This window comes from Thermobia domestica, chromosome 10 (assembly GCF_964235325.1).
Source record: "Thermobia domestica chromosome 10, izTheDome1.hap1.1, whole genome shotgun sequence".
In the NCBI taxonomy this organism is placed as follows: Eukaryota; Metazoa; Arthropoda; class Insecta; order Zygentoma; family Lepismatidae; genus Thermobia; species Thermobia domestica.
In genome coordinates this window covers 87691891-87699936 of record NC_137463.1, presented here as the reverse complement: position 1 = coordinate 87699936, position 8046 = coordinate 87691891, and positions in this window count along the sequence as shown.

The window sequence follows — 8046 nt, the reverse complement described above, 5'->3', positions numbered from 1 at the left end:
AGCCAGGGAAGCCTGTGAATTTCCCCCCTTCTAAGTTTTGGTTTCCCAGTCTCTAGGTTTAATTCTATCTTCCTAGCCTTGGAAGATATTTTCCACCTTTCTTAGGCTATACAATCTGTTTTAAAGTACAATAATTCAACTCCATATTTTAGTAACAATTCTTTACTTTTTCAGTATGTTTATTGGGGGTATGTTTAGTACAAGGGGTCCAGAAGCACTAAAAAACGCAAAATTTACAGGAGAAATGAGTGATACAAGTACTTAGACGTAACATAACGTAAACAAATCTAACCTAACGTAATATTAGTAGAAATAAACGAAATTCCATCATTTTTTTGGAAAATTATGCGGGGTTCCTACACTAATATAACATAAACTAAACTAACCTAACGTAACCTAAACTAGCCTAACTTAACTTAAACTAACCAACCCTACCCCAAACTAACCGAATGCGAGCAGAAATTACCAAAATTGTAACATTTTTTAGAGAAAAGAGCTGGACCCCTTCTGCTAAACATAGGCCGTTTATTGTCGCGAGCTATGCTGGTCTTGTTTATAGAATTGTTTCCCGAAGAAAAATATTGCAGCTGATTTCACTGATTATCATACTTCATCTGAGTAGCAGAGTAATAATAATAATAATAATAATAATAATAATAATAATAATAATAATAATAATAATAATAATAATAATAATAATAATAATAATAATAGAACATGTTCAGTTATTAGTGAGCAGTCAATGTAGATGTGAATTGGTAGTTTCTTCGTTGACAAGCACCTTAAAAAGAACATAAGGAAATGGATATTAGACTATATTTTAATAAAGGAAAAGCTCCTGACGATTAAAAGGCAAGTAATTCCGGTACACAAAGTAAGAAAGTAAGAGGCTTTCGTTTTAATTGTGAATGAAATTCGTGTTAAAAAGACAATTGTGATATTTAGAATTGCCTATGTTATTGCGCAAAATCATCTGTCGTTTACCGTGCATCTTATTAATAAATGGAATGAACCTCGAACAAGTTCTCTACTCTGATGTTACGTGTTCAAATATTCTTGACTTTGTAGCTACAGAAATGAACGAAAAATGACCCAGTATCTTGCGAATTCCGATGAACCCTTCGCGCTAATGATGGACGAATCATCCACTGTGTCTCATAAATCTGTTCTCATTGTGTATATCCGTACTGTAGTTAATCAGGTGTGTAGCAATATATTTTTAGGTTTATTTGAATTATAGGTAACAAAGGCAGAGAGGTTTGTGATTCCATAATTAAAATATATGAAAGTATGAATCTTTCCAAAATGATATTATACAGGGAAGACTTATACAGTTTGTATTGATGGCGCAAATAACATGCAAGGCGAAGTAAATGGTGCTGTTTCTTTACTCCAGCAACAATTAGACATCAATTTATTGTGTTTCACTGCACGAGTCATAAGCTGGAACTGGCTGTTCACAACGTTGTAAATACGATTTCAGATATGGTTCATTTTCAAAGCTTTGTAGAGTGATTGCATGGTGTTTACTCAATGTCCCCGAAAACAGGGGAGAAATCGAATTAATATCACGAGAACTAAGTATTCGCTTCTATAATATTACTAAAGTTTTTTATGTACGGTGGTTAGGCTGTTCATACCGTCTAGTAGAAGCATTGCGGTAGTCCTATCCTGCGGGAGTGGAACACTTTCCAGAAGCTTCTACAAATTTGCAGAGAAGCTTTCAGCAGCAGTAGTATAGAATAGAATAGAATATTTTTATTGTCGTTAAACAATATTTGTTGCAATAGACAACGTCAAGAGATTATACAAAATATATACATTGAATATATAAGTACATAACTAGTCACTTTTTATGTTTTAACTCTTTCTCAAATTCTAAAACGCTATACACAGCTGTTTCAATGAGCCAAGATTTACAGTGTTTCTCGAAGTTTCTATTACACTGTAACGCCCCTATATAAACGATTCTACAATTGTATCATTAGTACAAGTTACTACTTATCTCTTGTAATCCTTTTGTATTTGGCAACCCTGCCGAAACATCATGTTCGCGGGTTCGCGCAAGGGATTCTGGGTACTCGAAGCTGAACAAGAAGACGCAATGGTAACATTAACTTTTGTGTGTTAACAAAAACTATGTCAAATCTCTATTTACATTGGCCATCGTCATATTTAAAAGTGTGTTTGCTCTACTTCATACTCTAGTGAACTGCTTCACATGTTTTTCATATGTGCCACTAATCTGCATAGTATAAAATTCTGAATGGAGTTGGGTGATACTTATTCGCCCTAGCTACCACGTGAGCCATCTTTGTGTAGGTGCACGTTTTTAGGTTGGACTGCATCCTGTTATATCATCATATTCTGATATCTAGTGTGAACCATTCTCAAAGCGGCCTGGTCATCATGTTTTTAGTGGCCTGTATTTTTAACTTGCAGCTTAAACTAATGTACTTAATGTCCAGCTAAATCCTTAGCAGCGGGGCCCCCAACTCATTCGCAATGTCCGTGAAGCGAGGCGAAAGTAAGCACTTTCTTCATCTGTACTATTCAGTGATATCCGTGCCTTTATGTAATATGGAAGCATCAAGAGTTTATAGTAACTTCGCCTGTAATAATATAACACTCTGGGAGTGGAATCCAGAACATCGTTATCATTGTGAGTTATTTGAGTGGCAAGTATGGCTACAGGCTTATCATTTGCTCATACTAATCTTGCTCATGCTGTTTAGCCACTTAATCGCACGTAACCTCGTAATCTATGTGATCCATCACTTTTGGGTGGCTATTCAAGAAGTTAAGAACCTGTCATCGCTTCAAGTGGTTAAAGTGGAATTTTGTGCATAGGCTCACACTTGAAGTGTTAATCAATAAGAGTTGATATATATATATATATATATATATATATATATATATATATATATATATATATATATATATATATATATATATATATATATATATATGTTTTCGTTAATCCACTATCTGTAATCCTCACAAAGTGTTCAGTTCCTATATTATCGTTATGATGTTATAATCTTACTACCTATCAGTTAGACTTCAGTTTATAATCATAAATAAGCATATTATCATCGTTTTTCAAGCTGTCCAGTGAGCGTCATGGATTGGGTGCACACCAGCTCCCACCTGCCCAGACCGGGTTGTGCAAAAATGAAGAAATCTTCTTGTGTCTAATCTTCTAGGCCATATAATTTAAAGGAACCTCTCCACAACAGTGATCATTTATTTTGTCCAAGTTTTGTGCATCGTGTGTGATTTATTTTCCTATAGGAATGTGTTCCGTTAATACGAGAAAGTGCATTTGTGAAAGGTATAATAATTTCTGCTTGTTTAATACCTGTCAAAGGGGTAAGTACCCTGTGTTATGAGTGCCCGCCTTCGTAGCAGGCTAACCATAATTCTGCTTTGTACAGAATTATCTTTACTATTGCTGATTCACGGGATCGTGTTTGCATAGCACCCTTATGTGGATTTGCTGATGCACGTCTTAAGAATGTATTTTCTACAAATGTCTATTAGCACTTATCAATGCTGAAGTATGTCATAGGAATACCACTAGCTACATGAATGTCTAGTTAACCGCTATTCATTGAGTTTATCACTGTCTGAAACATGAATACGTTTTCCGTATTTAAGAGGCACTTGGCCATCCAGCACAAGTTGATCAGGAATGTTGTCCTTTTGGTTTGCTATGTTAAGGTCACCATGGAATTAACTTTTGTCAGTTCATATTGATCACTTTATGGTCTTTCCCTTTTAATTTCTGTTCGAGTGCGCCACTACATGACGATTACATGGGTTTTTGTTAATCAGATCATTATGTCTACGTAATTATGACGTTCATTTGTACCTAGCATCTTGACCGAGGCTTGGTTTGTAGCAACTCGTTGTCCGGTCTATTTATAATGTTTCACAACTACATTTGTCTAATTTGTCCATCCTTAGCCCACTTTTATGTCCTCATTCAGTTAGGACAAGTCATTTGTTTTATGTTTATACGCGAAGTAATGAAACTCTATCTAGCATGATGTTTCTTTGGGGTTCATTATTGCCATGGTAGTTTCTCATAAGTATGTCATGTTGCATTTTTAAGTATTACATAATTGGTGTAAACCCGACTAGTCGTGGTAAGTAAGTCTATATTTTGCTCGAGTCATTTATCCTATTATCTGTTAAGGTCATAATAAATTACTCATTATGCCATTTTATTATATATATATATTTTTTTTTTTCCAATATTTTCGATGTGTGTGTTTAATCACGTATCATTATTTTCAACTCAAGTGTAGTCATATTGTGGGTGTAAGTTTATTCAGTTATGTATCTGAATAAGTCACAAAGTATAACATTGCAGAGGGTTCTCAGCAGGGGCGGATCCAGGACGGACTTCTGGGGGGGGCGGTCGGCGGTAATACTGCTACTTTTAAGAGCTCCAAACTTGTTATGGATGGGTTTATTTATATATAAAATAAGAAAGTTTCCTCTTGTGGGGGGGGGGGGCGATCGCCCCGATCGCCCCCCTCTGGATCCGCCCCTGGTTCTCAGAAATCAGTCGCAATCGTAATCTCAATATAATTTTGTTGTTATATTTAGCAAGATTGACTACTCTTAAATTGTGAAAATTCTTTCAGTTAAATAAATGTCAACACCCTACCATAAGTGTTATATTTGTGAGATCAACACTACTGTTTCCTCTTTCAGCTTCTGCATTCTCATGAGATACGCATAGGTAAGGAAATCACAGCACAAGGGAAGGGCTGTTTTCTGTGCACTCGTAGGGTGTGCAGGGGGCAGTCTCGCACATGTTGGATTCGTTTGCCGTTGTACTAAAGTTTTTTTTTTCTTTTCCTTGTTTTGTTATTATCGCATTACTTTAGCGCAGTTTATTCCTGTGTTAGCATCTTGCTTTATTCTTCTCCTGTGTTATAGGTTGATCACAGATGGCGACCCCTACCATATACTTATCATCTCAGTGCTCCGGTACTGAGCAATCAAACTTAGCTGTAGCCTGCCAGGGATTGGGCCCTTTGGGGCGCTACAACACATACCACGAATTTCTGTAGGTAGAAGATTATAAATCTTCATCGCAGTGTATTTATAACTCTTTTGTGTTTTATTTAACCTGAAATATGATGTATCGAGGTCGTCTCCGTATCTTGTGTCATAGCAATGAATTTTATTTCGGGTACTGATATTTTCCAAGTTTTCTTTAATATACATGAGACAGCTATAGATATACATTGAGGGCACTGTCATGATTTGCATCTCTTTAAAGAAAGGTCTGCAAGAGTCATTATCACGTAATCCCTTTAACACTCTTATTGCCTTTTTTTTGCCATTTAAAAACAGTTTGAGCACCAGTTGAATTACCCCATAATAATATACCGTAGAGCAATAGAGAATGAAAGAAAGCATAATAAGCTGACAGAAGTATTTTTTCACTAACAACAGTTTTTAGTTTACGTAATAAATATATAACTCTAGATAGTCTTCTACATAGATTTTCAGTATGTATGTTCCAGTTTAACTTTGGATCCAAGTGGATTCCTAACAATTTTACAGAATGACACTCATTCAAATCATGTATGTTGTTATTAAGATGAAAATACAAAACATCCGTCTTTGATTCATTTAATAGCAGCCTATTACAATTTAGCCATACTGAACACGCTTCTAACATTTGAGTGTTTTTAGTTTGAATATTTTTTAAATTTTTATCAATGGTTAAGACAGTTGTATCATCAGCATACACGGCCCCCGCGTTGGCGCGAATGACTCATCCTCACTCTCTTTTATGACTGGGGTTAAAGTTCAATGACCTTGGCCCAGGGTCAATGACCTAGGGGTACATAGGACCACCCCCTCTAGATTTTGGCAGGGGTACCATGGCCCACCCCCTAAATTTTGGCATGGGTACATAGGACCACCCCCCTTAAATTTTGGAAATTGCCAAATCTAAAAATTTGGTATGGTAGCGTAGGACCATAGTATGTACCTCTATCGGTATTGGAGGTCTATGTCGTTTCCTTTCATGGGTAAAAAATTGCCAAAAATTCAAATTTCGGAGGTTTTTGACCTAATTTATCCCCTTGGATGAGGTGTTATTACCCTATATAGTTATATGGGCGTATACAGGGGTCCATTACCTTTCATAAGACATGGATATATTAATGCACCCATTGAAAATTTTGGGAGGAGTACCTTGGCCCACCCCTTAAATTTTGGAAATTGCCCAATTTATACATTTGGTATTATAGTATAGGACCCTAATATGTATTATGATAAATTTGGATGGTCCACCTCGTTCCCTTTTAGGGGTACCAAATTGCCAAAATATAAACGTAAGCAATACGTAGTACCACGTGTTTGGTTTTGACCTAATTTATCCCCTTGGATGAGGTCCTATTACCTTATATGTTTATATGAGCGTATACAGGAGTCTATTACCTTTCATAAGACATGGGCATGGTGGAAAGACTACTAGGTGGTTGCATGCGCATGTCGCCTGGAGCGCTGTCGTGGCTGTGACGTCATCTGGTTTGCAAGAGACAACGGGAAAAAGCGCTGCTTTAAGTGACAAGTGGAAATTCTTTGTTATTTTGTTCTTTTAAATGATATCGAGAATTCCTAACTGTGCAGTGTACGGCTGTAGTAATTATTACAGAAAAACTAAGGGAACTAATATAAAATACTTTAGATTTCCTCAAAAAGAGGGGGAATGTCTCCAGAAATGGATTTTAGCTTGCAGGCGACAGGACAAAATAAACCTAAAATATGGTAAGTTTTACATAAAAGTAAAAAATAAATGCAATGTTAAATTAAATTATAAAAAAGCGATTTCATTATGTAGTTTCTTTTTAGTATTAATAGTATGTAATAATAGTATATAGGGCTACAGTAGCTTGTGTTGATTCTGCATACAAAAATCCAATAGTACGATTTAAAAAGACGAACTTTCAGGCAAGACCCGGATTCGAAATCATGACTGAGGGAAACCGACAAAGGTGATCATTTCTATCATCATTTCCTTCTACTTAAGATATTGAGACAAAATTTTCCTCACAGAGGTAGGCATGTAACTCGAGAAAAAAGGCACGATGATCTAGGAGGCTTACCTCCCTCGAGTTACGCAAATGGAGAGCATTGAACGCTTTAAAGTAGTTCAGGTCCCATTTCATTCTGGAGGTCTACATTCCCTGTAGCCTCGGTGCTAAAACGGGACGTTGCACTTCAAATTAACTAACGAATGGAAGGTTCATAATAACGATTAACGGTTACAAAGATGTATAACAATGTATTAGATCAAGAGAATAAGTATCCACCTACCATGTCAGGGCGACATTGTCGGGACATTTTTACACTCAGATTTTGAAATTTTTGTTCATTTTAATCATAACTTTGGATAGTTACATATACATATTTAGGGGGCCCCTCCAGAATTACAAAATTAAGAATGACTTCAGTAAATTTTAAAATATGGTAGATTTTCAACCAATCAACGAAGCACGGTGGCTCAGTGCAGAAGGCCCACCTCTGGTGCAAAGGATACTGGTCCGCTTCTCGGTCAAGTGAGTTTGTGGTGGACAACATCGTGTCCGTGAGTTTCTCGGGGTACTCCCGCATTCTCATTCCACCAAATTCCACATAATCATTCACTTACATTTATCTTGTGTCTTCTTTAGTTCCCGGGACAGAAAAGAAAAAACTTAAGAAAATTATGTAATTTTATGGTTTATATGTTTTCCAGTCTAGCTGTAACCCCCCTACATCGTCTTCACCTACGCCTAGTACTTTGTTTCTTGCTTGAAATAGTCAAGTTGCAATTTTTTTGTTTGAGGTGCTTTGTATATACATATTTATTTCTATATATTTTAGAACACATTATGTAACGTTTTATTTCGTACAAATGTTTAATAATACAGTTTGATATGGCGTAAATTTTGACACTAATATTCAGAGAACTGTCAGTTTCACCAAACCTTTAGTTTAAATATAAATTCTATAAATAAGCGATCAGCGACT